The sequence below is a fragment of the Crinia signifera genome, chromosome 1 (genome assembly GCF_055691185.1).
Source record: "Crinia signifera chromosome 1, ASM5569118v1, whole genome shotgun sequence".
Classification (NCBI taxonomy): domain Eukaryota; kingdom Metazoa; phylum Chordata; class Amphibia; order Anura; family Myobatrachidae; genus Crinia; species Crinia signifera.
In genome coordinates, this window is record NC_139217.1 from 173741424 (window position 1) to 173755614 (window position 14191).

The window sequence follows — 14191 nt, forward strand, 5'->3', positions numbered from 1 at the left end:
GTCCGCCTTCGGTGACTTTCAAAGTTGCGGTGGCACTCGCACAGTGCGGTGGGGGGGGGTGGTATTGAGGCAGGCAGGGGGTGTTTGCATGCAACCCACAAAAATGCTGGGTTGCGTCCAAGAAAACGATGGGCGTCCTCATGCAAACAAATTTTTGCTGCTTAGCGAGCCAACCAGAATCACCCAAAGAGTTTTAGATACACGTTCCACCATGCTTATGTCGGGATGGTTATTTATTATGCATTTGGACACTGTGTTGGAACGATTTGGATTAAATCAACACAAGGTGGTTTGATTGAGTCCAGATTAGGTTCACGGCGACTAAGATCCAATCCTGAACCTGTAGGGCGCCTGGGGACCCAAAAAGGTTTTCAGCCAATACACAAAGTGGGTCATGGAAGCAAGATATGGCAAAGTGGCATTACATAGAAGGGGTAGAGGACATGGGGTTTAAAAAAAAATGTGGTCAGATGCGGGAGTCGACCAAAGAGAGATGTATGATGAGTACACTTTAACCATGGGGAGCATGTTCAAGGCCTTCTGCTGGACAGATTTGGAGAACTTCAGAAAGGGATGGTAAATGGTCTGGGATGCCTAATTGAGTGGCCAGGACCTCTGTCCGATGTCAAGTTGGTTGGTTAGTCGGTTGGTTAGTCAAGCAGACCTTTGACCCGAGCAACGCAGGGTACCTCAGCTAGTATTATACAGTATGTAACATGATACTAGTTACCAGCCAGTAAAATTTATGAAACTGCCTACAGTAACAGTAATGCCAGGGCTATCAGCTATGCACGCCCTAAGGGAATGTTGATGCCAACTACAGTAGTGTCCCCTGGCACAACACTTGAATTCCTCCAAAGAAGTGATCAGCAGCATTAGCCTTTTATTATAAAGGATGTGAGAAGCCATTTATACCAGAAGCATCACATTCTATGTAAAAGCTACTGATTTAAATCTTCTTGCCTTTTTTTTCCCTTTCTATTGATGTCTCTTTCCAGTTTTGTTCTGACAAGTTTACCTTTGAAGTATTAAAGTTGACTATGAAACATCTTATACTCTGTCTCTCAGCAGATATGTGTTCTCTTCTCAGGAAAACTGGGTCATTCTATATGCTGCTTCATCATTCAGGAAATATAGGGCAGTCACACACCAGCTGAATTTATAAATTAACCCTTGAGTTGCTGGGAAATATAGGGCAGTCACACATCAGCTGAATTTATAAATTAACCCTTGAGTTGCTGGGAAATATAGGGCAGTCACACACCAGCTGAATTTATAAATTAACCCTTGAGTTGCTGGGTGTGTGACTTTTGTGTAAGGTTCAAGAAAAGGCGCATTCTGTCTATTGCAGCTTTGTTCCCTCTAGTGGTAATCATTTATACCTAACTACAGTTTGCAGTTTACAGTTTCAGTTTACGTAGAAAAAATCTCTCCTAAGGATGATTTAAGTCAAATAAATAATTAAAAATGGCTCAAACAATGTAAAAAGTACAGTAAGGGGGGAATTTAATAAGCTGCGGTAAATTACTGTGGCCCTTTGATCCTCAGGGTCTAATTCAATTATCCCCAGTAGCAGGCGCTATGGGTCTAATTCAATTATCTCCAGTAGCAGGCGCTATCAGAGTTTTTGTTTCACCTTCCTGGAGGCAGGAGAAACAAAAACCGTGATAATTAAGTTTTTTTTTTTTTTATGGGCATAATCTCAAAAATAAATGGATCCACAAACTTTTATATACTGTATATATATATTTTCTGTATCTGTGAGTTTGCACAGCCACTGTAATGAAGCTCACACGCTGAGTAAATGCAACACACATGTATTGTAAATGAGCACACATGTCCAGCAAATCAGTACACTTCCTTGAGAATTCAATTTTGTGTAGCCATATGTGTGCAGAGGCTATTTTCTTGAGACAACCCTCCTCCTTATTTGCTTCCCAGGTGTTTTTCTCCATAGTACAGTAGGTAGCGAGTACTGTAATTACATCATCACTGTATTGCGCCATTCCAGCTTTAGGGAGATTACTAGACACCGCGATGCCAGCCGCACATGTTAGTAGATATGCGCTGGCATCGCGGCAGCTGGGCGGCGATGTATATAATACATCCCGCCCTTAATATGCTTTAAAGAGCATGACAGAATGGAGCAAGATGCTCTGAAGGGCTTAAAGAATTGACCTCATGCTTAGAAATTATAATTCTTCTGAGTCTCTATGAGCTCATCAGTGTATTAGATTATGTGTTTCATCTAGCAACATTTTGAACTGCAGCTTCTGTTGGATACGTTTCTTGCAGTTATTGGCAGATTGTGTCACCAACATCAACTGCAAACTATGCATACGCTGAGGTACGCACTGTGTGCAACCACTGGTCTCTGGCTGTGAAATGGACATTTCTGGGTGTAAACTAGGTGGCTACCATACACAAGAGATCTGTTCATGTTTGAGGGCAAACTCATTCTGTATTGGACAAAACCCCATGTGCATCTGGATGAGTTATTTTGTTTCTGTGCAGGGTAAATAGTAACTGCTTTATTTTTACACTGCAATATAGATTTCAGTTTGAAGTACAAACTCCACCCAAATCTCACCCTCTCTGCACATGTTACATCTGCCTCACCTGGAGTGCACATGGTTTTGTCCATTAAAGAAGGAGTTGCTTTTGCGATGGAACCAGAATCAGGCCCCGAGTGTCATGGGTTTGCGTCACCTGACCTCATCAGCCTGGTGTGCCACCCCCCAGCAAGTGCTCTCCATAGGCATGTGCCCCATATCCCTGGGGGGGGGGGGGGCTTCCCGGCGCGATCCACCACTGGTGTGCACCAAATTGGGCATTGGCATCCAGTAACATCCAGGAATGAAAGTTTTGTTCCATTGCATTTATGTTCACAGAAGATGATGGATCGGGGAGGGGTAATCTAGAAAAGATGCCAACAAAACTGCTGTGAAGCAGTAATGCGCTTCTATTCCATTTGGAGGTAAAATACAGATGATACAGTTTTGCACATTTACAAATATATGTTTAGACACCCACCAAGTCAAGTCACTCCTGTTCACAGAAGACAATAGAAGACAATGAACATCCCTATATTGTGTCACATTGAATGTAAATTGGGAGCTACTGTACAGTACACAGAGCTACCTGAGAAGGCTACACAATGACAATAGTAATAACAGCACTCCCTGTCAGTTACTTATATTATACATGCTTCCCAAGCTGCACATTGTGAAGAGGATATCAGATTGCTGGCTCATTCAGAAGAGGATGATTATTTAGGTACTTGTGTAATATCTGGGCGCCCGATTATTTGATTGTATGCCTTAACTTAAGGCAGGCATGCCCAAAGTCAGGCCCGGGGGCCAATTGCGGCCCATGCTGTCATTTCAAGTGGCCCGCAGCCTCCAGCTGGAAGCGGGCACAGCATTAGATGTGGGAAGCATAGCACAGGACACTAAAGGTGGGGCCCCGGCAAGCATGCCTTTACCTTGCTGTCTGCTGCAGTGAGGAGGTGCCGGCCACCACAGTCAGATGTGTTTGGCGTCCTACCCCTGCTGCTGCAATTGTATATCATCCTACTCCACAATCAGTGACAGCAGTGTTTGGGGAGGGGTGCAGCAAGGGGGAAGCTTGCTCCCGTAACATGCAGAGTGAAGGAGGGCAGCAGCGGGAGCCCAAGCATCTCCTGTCCTTGCAGTGCCTGCTTTGCCTCTCCTTCCTCTGGCTCACACAAGGGACTGGGAAACATACAGAGAAGGGAGGGGGCAGAGTGGGGGACATACAGTGAAGGAGGGTCAGGCTGGGGGACATACAGTGAATGGAGGCAGTGCTGGCCATTCAGAGAAGGAGGAGCAGGGGCAGGCTGGGGGACATACAGTGAATGGGGCGCAGAGTGGAGTACATAGTGAATGGGAGTCATACAGTGAAGGAGGGTCAGGCATACAATGATTGGAGGCACTGATGGACATTAAGTAAAGGGGGGTAGGCTGTGGGACAGAGTGAATGGGTGCAGAGTGGGGAACATACAGTGAATGGGGGACATACAGTGAATGGGGGCAGGCTGGGGGACCATTCTGATGTAATTAATGATTCAAAGAATTTCAGGCTGAATGGTCGGCCCCCCACATTTTCACCTCACCAAATCTGGCCCTCGTCGCAAAAAGTTTGGACACCCCTGACTTAAGGCATACAATCAGATGCAATGCGACGCGATTTTCGTCAAAATCGCATTGGCATTGCATCGCGACCAAATCGCATGCGATGCGATCGCCGCAATTTTCCATAGGATTCAATGTTAAAATGGTCCTGTTCATTTCCCCACTATCCAAGTGGGCATAGAGTTGATCTTATATAGCGTGGCGAGCGCAGCGAGCCACCGAGCCCAAAGCGTGGCAAACGCAGCGAGCCCCGTGAGGGGACATGGATTACTTAAAATGTATTCCGCGTCCCCTCGCTGGGCTCGCTGCGCTCACCACGCTTCGGGCTCGCTGCGCTCGCCACGCTATATAAGATCAATTCTATGCCCACTTGGATAGTGGGGAAAGGAACAGGACCATTTTATCATTGAATCCTATTGAAAATCGCGTCGATCGCATCGCATGCTATTTGGTTGCATGCGATGCGATTTTTCCAACCCGATCTCAAAATCGGGCACCCAGGTATTACTCAAGTACCATTATTTATTATGACAATGATGAAGGCATTGTTCTGCACCTAGAATTCTCTCGGCCTTATTCTGGCGAGGTACCTAGAACTCAATCTAGTTTATGTGGGTCACACAGATCGCATCTCTGAATCCCCTCAATTTGGACTAGAAGATCTCTAATTTGTTTTATTTTGGTGTGCAGTCTTACTAATGCTAGACACATTGGACCTTTTTCTTGTCCACATGCGGGTGGGCAGCTGAAATCTGCTGACGTCCGCTGCCCACCCCTGCATCCGCGCCATGGGAACGCCCAGTACAGTGGCGGAAGTTTGTTCCAGTTGCCCGGAGGCAAGATATATATTGGTCCCCACACACACACACACAATCCTATATAACCTTATCTGTATTTCAGAACTCAGCCACAGAAGCAATATCGTTGGCTTTTAAATGACTAATTTAAACTTCCAGGGGGAGGAGAGGTGCCCACTTGGGAGCAGAAGCCTGGCGGCAGATGACTCCATTGCCTCCCAGAGTTCTGCCTCTGGCCCAGCATTTTCATTGGAACGCCCATGAAATGCTGGGCATTCCCATGGGTGCGACCCCCCACCCCTCGCCCCCCGCCCGCACTGCTAGGTGCGAATGTGATGGCGAACTAGGAGTTTGCCATGCCCGCTCACATCCAGCATCTGCAAATGCACATAAATTATCATGCGCAGACGCTCAACATCGCTCCCCTGCACCTATATGCAAGGAAATGTGTCAATTAGAATAACCCCTATTGTGTAAATACTTTGCCATATAAGTTGCATAGCTCTTGAATGAAATATCAGGATCATAACACATCATAACAATATCATAAAATATCATAAAAATGTGGTTCCTGCTCATTTTAACCAATTCCGGATCAGGTATGCCTTTTTTCAATAAAGTTTTTTTAAGTCTAAAATAAACTTCCTTGCTGGCACTGAGAATCCATGAAAAAAGTGCATCATGCACAAGAAATGCATTGGAGCTCAAAAGGTGAACTACCTGCAGTAGCGCACGCAGGGGGGTTTCTGAGTACCCAGAAACCCCACAGGAGTCTCAGGGACCTAGCCTGAAAGCTGAGGGTCCCCTCTTTCCATGGGTACAAGAATTTAAAAAATCGGCCCTTGGGAACCGGAGATATCCTTCAAAGCAGTGGTCCCAATCCAAGCCTGTTAATTGCTCTTCCCAGTCAGATATTTAAGGTTCTGTCTGACTTAGAGTTTTTCTGAGGGTATATTCCAAAAGCTGGGAATCTCCCCCTTTGATTGACACTAGAAGCTTGTCTCTACTCTTCCCAGAACCAGAGATATCAGCCTTTCAGCAGCTGGTTACTGCTCCAGCTCCACACACCTGGTATGTAGTTTTATATACTCATTGGCAGACTGCTCTGCCTCCTGAACTCTGACACCCCTAGTCCCCAGTACCATTTGGTAGGTGGGATTCTCTAGTTTTTAATTCCATTACAATAGAAATCTATTTCTGGGAACTGGAGATATCTGCAGTCAAGCAAGCTGTCCTCCCACCAGAAAATTATGAATAATAAGCCCACTCCACTATACACCCCTCCTCTGTGTATTAAACATCCTCTACCACCCTAGAAGTTATGTATCAGGGCCCCTTCATTCAGCCCAATGCCCCCTTCTCCCACCCTATATCCCACCATCTGTGCAGTAAAGGGGTAATTAATGGAAATGACTGATCCAGGCCCTACATGCTGAGCGGTTGATATAATACCCCCTACCACCCGCGGGTCATCAAAGCTTCTGCTCATAGCACACCCCACCCCTACTGCTGGAGGATCGGTAGGGTCCCCAATACATTGCTATGCCCAGGGGTCTACGCTGCTGTTGACGCCCCCTGTGTGTATATATGTGTATGTGTATATATATATATGTGTGTGTGTGTATATATATATATATATATAATCCAGTTACAGGGGTTGGCACGCTCCTTTAGCTCATCCAGTGCCTGGGGTGTCCATCCAATGGCTTGAAAAGCCAAACATAAACAGCGGGTATATATGAGAATGCACTCACCAGGACTTCTTTAGATTATGCTTAAAAGAGTTTAATTTCTCACATGGGTTACAGCGACAGTTGTCAGGTCATGTGTCGACATTTCGACCGCGCTCCGGTGGCCTTCCTCAAGACACCACCGGGATTGCTTGCTGGTGGCGATATTGGTGGAGTCTTGAGGAAGGCCGCCGGAGCGCGGTCTAAACATTTTCCACTTGCACCTTGACAAAGGGGTGATTAAGACCCCAAAACGTTGGTCCTTTCTTTTGCCACAATACACTTTTGAAAAATCCCATTTCAGTGCCGCCTCTTCCATTCCTCTACCTACCTGTCCTGGAAGGCACCGGGGTATTCGGACCCAGCTGCGGTAGTGCCAGGCCTTCTCCATTATCTATATATATATATATATATATATATATATTATTATTATTATTATTATTATTTATATACATTTGGTCTATCTTTAATACTTTTACTAACCCGGCATATACTGGGTCACCTAAGTGTCCATTTCCATGCTTTGCTCCGCCCCTCTGGAAACCCCCTTCTGAAAATCCTGCGTTTGCCCCTGACCTGTCTGCAAAAAACCCTCCTTGCATTAGACCCAGCACCTTCCATCACCCAAATCTGCAACAGATGCCCCCCCCCCACTGGACGCAGCAAGCAAAGAAACGACCGCTGCGGACATTTTAAAAACCTTACATTAAACTCACTAGTGCTCTTATCTCTGCATTATTTCAGTGTGGAACCTCCTAAGGCCCATGGATTGTAAATCAAACCCCCGGATTCTTCAGATTCCTGTATGCTGCTCAACTCAGTTGGCCCTGCCAGTGGATTCATTTAGATGCTCTAACATTAAAGCCAAAATATAACATCACTCTATTTTCTCTATACCTATATCAGCAAAAGTGGGATGAGTCACTATTAGCTGACCCTGTATATGTATTAAGAATTCATACCTCCCAACTTTTCATTTGAAGAAATAGGGACGCTCGCGCGAAAAGGGGGCGTAAAGGGGGCGTGGCGTATGCAAATGAGGGCGCGGCTTATGCTAATTAGCCGCGACCTCATTTTCATACGAGAATAGACGCTGTGCGCATGCGCACAGCGTCTATTCTACTACATTGGGGGGTCTCCCAACTGCCACCCCCCGCAGCGGGACAATGCCTGCCGCGGGTGGGACGTCGGGACAGGACCCGAAAATCGGGACTGTCCCGACGGAATCGTGACAGTTGGGAGGTATGAGAATTTAAATTGAAAATTTAACAGTAAGCTACATTTATAGCTGCTATCCATTCGGTATTACTGTCAGAGATTGTATTGGGATAGAATATGCACATTTCAGTTCTCAACAAATCACTTTTTTTTATTTTTTACCTTTTTCCCACAGTTTATGCCATATTTCACTGGCTTTTTTAAAAAAAAAAAAAAAAAAATGTAATCATATTATTAAAGATGTTGTATTATTTCTAGATGATTCCATTTGGATCTCATAAGCAATATTTCAATAAGTTAATTCCAGTGATTGCCCTTATTAGGAATACTTTTTCTTTGTCTGTTTTATCCTGCCAGTGGATCAATAAGAAGCTTCTGCCCAATATATGGTTGCTAATGTTATATAGATATATATTGCAACAAGCATTTAAGTGTATATATGCCCATATATGGACATACCCTTTGGGAGGACCAAGACACGTCCAATCACCTGTGCACCAACAATCTCATTGAAACTAATTGGCAAAAGTACATATGACGTCCATTATTGTTGACTAACAACACCTTCATATTTCTTTCCTACAGGCTAATGACATCACAACGTCAATACATCATAATTCCTTCAAGACTCTGACCAAGCCTCCATCACACATCTGCCTTGCCAGACATGATAAATGCAAGTGAATATATACCCTACCCCTCGTACACTGTAAAGAACTGCAAGTGCCTTATATGAAAGCTTAGCTTGCCATGCATGATGGTCTAGTTATTGCTTTCAATCCTGAATGAACCAGCCGGGGCAAATAATTCGCAGTATCCGTCCCAAGAAATCTAACACTGTGTTCAGAGGCACTAGTTTGACCTATTTTAATGCTTGTAATAAAGAAAAAAAAGATCTATTTTTTTGAAAATTTAAGCAGCATGTTTGGAGATCTTTAGTTTTTTTTTTATTGTTAAACAAAAACTGTATTTTAAGATATAGAGATTGTGTCCATACTATTTTTTTGTTCTCATGAGCTGTAAATATTTAATACACTAGGTCAGCTTTTCCAGTATTATCAAGTCTTACGCCAAGTGAAATCTAGAGGGATCTGTTAATAAGGAGAACAATGTCTACTACTTTAATATAAAAATATAAGAACCAGTTTATTTAATGTAGAGAAGATTCTTTGTAAAGGGAATCTATTGTATGTTCATTCATATTGTATTATAGTACTATAGTGTGCAGTGCAGTTAAACAGTTTTCTATTTCTAGCACCTGTTGCCTGGTGCTGAAGCCTGAATTTTAGTTCCATACAGAAAGTGATGCTTCCTTACCGATTATGAAGAGATAATCCATGCAAGCACACCCAGAGCTGTATCTGTATCCAATTCATAGTGCATTTCAGACAAGTTGGCCATTTTCTAATTTGGAGACATAGGGCCAGATGTATCAAGCTTCAAAAAGTGGAGAGTGACAAACAGCAGCCAATCAGCTCCTACCTGCCGTTTTTCAAACCCAGCCTGTAAAATGGCAGGCAGGAGCTGATTGGCTGGCTGATTATCACTCTCCATTTTATTACTTTGTAAAGCTTGATCCATCTGACCCTTACTGTACATCCATAACTATTTTTACTTCAATATTTAAATATATATTTCATGGATGAAGGCATCACAGTTACACTATCTATAGAAATACAGATATCTGTATGATGGTCACAACATCGTTTAAATCTTTCAATACAAAAAAACCCATAGATGAAGTTTATAATCATAATATACATTAATTAGATGCTTCCAAATTACAATTAGCATACTTTTAATCTGGTGTTTCACTATTCTCATCAAAGAGTAAAGTGATATTCTGAACGTGAAAACTTTTTAACTGCACAATTCGGTTTCCAGCAGATGGCTTTACTGTATAATGTTTAACCATGTTTCAGATATAAGGGAAAATTAATGATACATTGTATCTTTAGGAGTACAGGTAATGTAAATTTGGTGTATGGTCATGGGGCTTAGGTGTCAAAACACCCCAATGACACCTTACAGAACTTTTTATTTTTTATTTTTCAGTTAAATAATTAGCCATGGCTAGCGGCATGTCTTACACATTGCAGTTCCAACAATTGATGATAAAAGCCCTCTTTGCTCACCTTTGACCTATGATGTTGTCCAATTCTTCTATTACATGTGTTGTGTTCTCACAGTATGTAATGTGCTTTTTACTATTACTAGTCATATACTGAACTAAAGTACACTACTACCATCTATAAAGAGCAACTCTAAAAGTGCTAATATACTAGTCCGATTTGGGCCAATTTCACCCAATCCTGATGGATCGGGCTGAGAATTTGGTTCAAATTGCATGTGTTTGACGCCCCCCTCGGGTCTGATGCGCGGTCCTGTGCGCATCAGACCTGAGTCAGAGGTCGGACCAGCTGGCTGTCGCATACATCGCATGTGAAATTACAGCATCCAATGTAACGGTTGTGATCCTGCTGCCTGGGAAGGTCCCGGGCGGCTCAGCGGGGGTCGGATGGCCATACACTTCTGTGATACATCGCAGTAGTGTATGGGCACCTTAAGACAGCTAACATTGTTTTCCATTAAATTGCGAAATGTTGGTGTTCAGAAACCAAGCCCCTCTGCTGCAAATGGGCACAAGAGTGTTCTTCTATAAGTATTGACTAAAGCTGGGTACATAACAGGCAACAGTGCGACCCAGTGATGTGTCAATGCACATATTATAGAGTAGCCACACGCCCTTAGATAAATTCACCTTGATATTGGATCTTGCTCAAATGATAACACAGCATCTGAGCTTGCCGTTTTTGCAGTTCATAAATGACCTGTAGTAAAAAAAACTGTTGTTTCTATTGTTTTAACCCCTGATTTTCCAGCTGTCATTGTGCTACATTTATTCTGTGCCAGCCAGTGAATGTGAACTTTGGTTGCATTTTCTAAAAAAAAAAAAAAAAAAGGTTCTTATAATAATCATTACTAACTTAATATAAAACAGAACTGTCACTCTGAAATAACTGAAGGGTCATTAAAATATAAATAAAAAATAGATTTTGCAGCATTAAAAAACAGTCCTTTTGTTGGGGCACAATTTTAGTATATAATATTGTCCTTTACATAAAGTCTCAAAGTGTCTCTCTTTATCTGTTCTTTAAATATTTATTATTTTTTAAATAGCCCTATTATATAAAGCAATTAGTAATTTAGGCTTATCTAAAACAGGATCCGTTATAAGGCAAGAACATAAGCTCTGTATTGTTCAGTCTGCATTTGAATTGAAAATAATGAATAGGTCAGATACAAGTCCAAAGAATTCAATAGTACACTCCTCTGACTGGGACCACAGCAATGACATGCTGTCCTTATTAGCAGCAAACACAATTCAGTACAGTTATGTAGTAAAGTAAAAATGACTGAGCTCTGTATAAATATGTAATATAAATATACATAGACACAAGGCCTGTAGAAGTAAATACTTGAGTAGTCCAGAGTTCTCAGTTAAGTAGATTAATACTGTACATTCAGATGAAGAACCACATGTGTAGGCCTATAAAATGTAACTTGGAGGCCAGTCAATGTCTTGGTCCTGCATTGTTTCTCAGGACTCCATAGTGTACAAATAAAAAGTACTAAAAAACTCAGCATGACATCATGAACGCATCAGTTAGGTAAGAACTTGACAAACCACAGCTCTCCTGATCACAGTGTCACAGATGAGGTCTCCCAAATTGAATCAAGTTTACAATCGCTAAAACAGTTCAAAGTTCACAAATGGTGATAATAAATGTCTAGTCCTCAACCACCTCCGCAGTTGTTGCTTGATTCGTTCTCTGATTACTAGTTGGTAAAGGTCATGACCACAATAAATAGGTGTAATATACCATACCTCTGGCATTTGCTCATGTAAACAGCCTACTGATGAGTCTGAGATCCCCAATTTATCTATCATGCAGTTTGGGCTCAGAAGATGAAGCACCCAATAGCCTGATGTTACCAAGTTTAGCGCACTTAAAAATGTATTGTCCTCCAGACTCATTGGTTATTTGCAGGCAATGTAGCCTTCTAATCTGGATTAGCACAAACACTATGGCCATTGTATGCATCCCAGATACCTATATTACCACAGCGATCATTCGTTTTGTGGGCCCTTATATGACAAAGTTGAGTTCTCATTGGATAAAAATGATATTATGGTATTGGGGTACAATGTGTTTGGATTAAAAATTGGGCAGATTGAGTTCTTACATCACATAATATATTTATGATGTCATACTGATTCACTTGGGGACACATTTTATTGGGTTACAGTTTTAGGTATTTTAAAAAGCACAGACAACAGGAATATTAGTATTATATCTTATAGGAAAGAAAGAGATATTTTATTGTTGAGCTTGTCATTAAGCTGGTCAAAACATTTTCAGGAACTAATCTTTAATACCTGTCCCTGGAAAGTATGAACGGTTGTCTACTATGACATACTGTATGATAGGAAAAGAATCACTATTAAAGGGAACACATTGCTTAAATAAATACAATATTGATGGTCTTTAATGCATATTGTTATGGAACCAGATGATATAGGAATAAGAAAAGGAGACGTTTCAGCACAAAAGTCTTGATTTCACTAAGATTGTTTATATTGAAAGATAAATATACTGTATCTTCATCTGTTCTCTGTTACCCTACAGCTGGTTTTCATTTATGTCATTCACTAACATATTGTACCCCCAACAATGATAAACTGTTTTTTTTTGTTGATGCAATATTTTCATATATTCATATAATCCCCACGATGTCGGCACTCGGTATTCATATACATATATATATTTGCATATATTTATATATATATATATATATATATATATATATATACAACAATGAGGCCGGCACTCAGGTCTGAAGGTGGATGCCAGTAGCTTGCTCCGGTGCCCTCTTTCAAAAGGGGTGTCCTTGAGTAGTATAAAGCAACAAATAAGTGGCACTCAGAGGCTTGTTCAAAAGGTGAAATACCTGTGCATTACCTGAACTGACGACGGGGCCTCCGTGCTCCGAAACGTTTTCCCTGCACTAGGAATAAATATTCCTGTTATTTCACCTTTTGAACAAGCCTCCGAGTGCCACTTATTTGTTGCTTTTTATATATATATATATATATATATATATATATATATATATATATATATATATATATATATATATATATATATATATATATATATATAGGGATTACTTTCCTTGCTGTTGAGTTGCAACATTACAGAACAGATATAATTGGTTTGGTTAGCTGCCTTTCCTGAAACCAGCTGGTCACTTTCAATTTATAATAGCTGAAGAATAAAAAAAAATTCTCTCAGGGATTACTTTTTCTATATGTGGTGGAGTATAGATTGTTTGTTAAAAAAATAATACCATAATTATGGGTACAAATATTGTACCCACTGTGTGTTGCTTACCCTTAAGGCCTCCATACACTAATCTGAGGTATCACAAGAAGCCTTGCATGCGTTACCTTAGCAACTGCCTGCCGGGGAGCCAAAGTGGAGCAACATCTTTTGCAGTCCTTTAGTATACGATGTATCATGTGCGATCCCCAGCAAGTGCTGCCAGATATGACAAATTTTATTGCAGAAATTGCTGTCTCCGGATACGATGATGAGCATGGGATTGCACACTGGATTGGAATTGGAGGTTAGGCACATATGATTTTGGCACTTTTCACCCGATTTCACATCACGATCCATCAAAATGGAGTGAAAAGAGCCCATATCGTATAAGTGTATGGCCAGCTTTAGGAGTAGATTTACATTGCAGGTATGGGGCAGGACTAGCCCACATGGGCACAGGGTAGAGAATTCTCGGTGGGCCACACTGCCTGAGGGGTTGTTCCTCTAGTGTCAGGTTCCAGACAGTGCTCTCACATTATACTGTACATTGTTACTAGGTGGGTCAGAAACATGGGGCTAAATGTAATAGCCTCCAAGTTCCCAAGGTGCAGAACATTTGGTTTGAGTCTGATGGTTTTGTTTAAAGCAGCAATCATACACAAGGGAACACAAACCTGGCTATTTAGCTCCTGGTCTTTAATGGCTGTCCAAACCTCTATGCCAGCTGGTCTCACCCCATAGTAATTGGCCACACCCCTTAAGCATGCCGTTGTATTCCACTGGTGGATCCTTTATGCCCCTGCACCACATGTGTAGTTACGGGAGGCAAAAACAAGCAAGGTTTCCTTCCCATATAGCACACATTACATTAGCATGCAACCTTCCAGCTAACCCAATTGTCCCTA

General features: G+C 41.9%; 1 protein-coding gene across 2 annotated transcripts in view; it reads left to right on the forward strand.

Annotated features, from left to right (window-relative positions):
* RBPMS (RNA binding protein, mRNA processing factor) overlaps positions 1–13294 on the forward strand; it is a 223384-nt gene extending 210090 nt beyond the window's left edge. For both annotated transcript variants that reach the window (XM_083177449.1, XM_083177439.1), the window contains one exon: positions 8485–13294. The gene's annotated coding sequence lies outside the window, so the exon portion shown is untranslated. The remainder of the gene's footprint in view (positions 1–8484) is intronic.
* Positions 13295–14191: the final 897 nt, after the last annotated feature.